Source organism: Pteropus alecto, unplaced genomic scaffold (assembly GCF_000325575.1).
Source record: "Pteropus alecto unplaced genomic scaffold, ASM32557v1 scaffold220, whole genome shotgun sequence".
Lineage (NCBI taxonomy): Eukaryota > Metazoa > Chordata > Mammalia > Chiroptera > Pteropodidae > Pteropus > Pteropus alecto.
Window position 1 is genome coordinate 2328279 of NW_006430043.1, and position 803 is coordinate 2329081.

Here is an 803-nt window from a genome sequence, read left to right on the forward strand (position 1 = left end):
GGAGAACCATCTTGTTCTGAAGAAATCCTTCTCCCCCAGCAACTGCTCACTTAGCAGTGGCTGTTTCAGGGAGGCCAGGCCAAGGCTGGAGCAGTAGGGTCTGGGTCTCAGTCTGGGTGGGGTTAGGGTTACCATGTCCTGTACTGCCAGGCAGGCAGGGCCAGTGGGGAACACTCATTTAGCAAGACTCTGCTCTGTGCTCTGCTACACCAGCCACCAGCGCTTGCTCATTTTAAGGAACCACCTTAAATTATGAGCATGCTATCCAATCTCCAGCACCCAGCAGGCCCCACGCAGCAAAGAATCTCTTCTGCATTCAAAACTCTCCAAAAAAGGCCCCATACCCCCCACTCAGCCCTCATTCCAGGGGTCACATTCCTCTCCACGCCCCCTACCCACCCTCAGAAATTCGTTTTTTCTTTTTTGGACCTGTCCTAAACTCCTGCTGTAACTCAGAAGCTCCTTTTTCTTGTTCTTCGGAATGATTCTAAGAATCTCTGGTTTGTCTCAAAATCACCTCTCAGGACCTTTATATTTATTTCTCTTCCAGATTCAAATATTAGGCCTAAATAGAGATAAAGAAACTGAGGCTTCAGAAATGGCAAGGGATGGGAAGCCATGGGACTGGCTTTTTCCTCCCCTGCTACCCTCTTCTCCTTCCTACCCCAAGGGTTCCTTCCAAATGGGCTTTTTAAAGAAGCCACTACCCCCACCTCCTGTTTTTCTTTTTCCAGAAATCTAACTTTTGAAATACATTTTAAAAATATTTGCCTGTGTAGGAGAAATACATTTATTTAGACAGG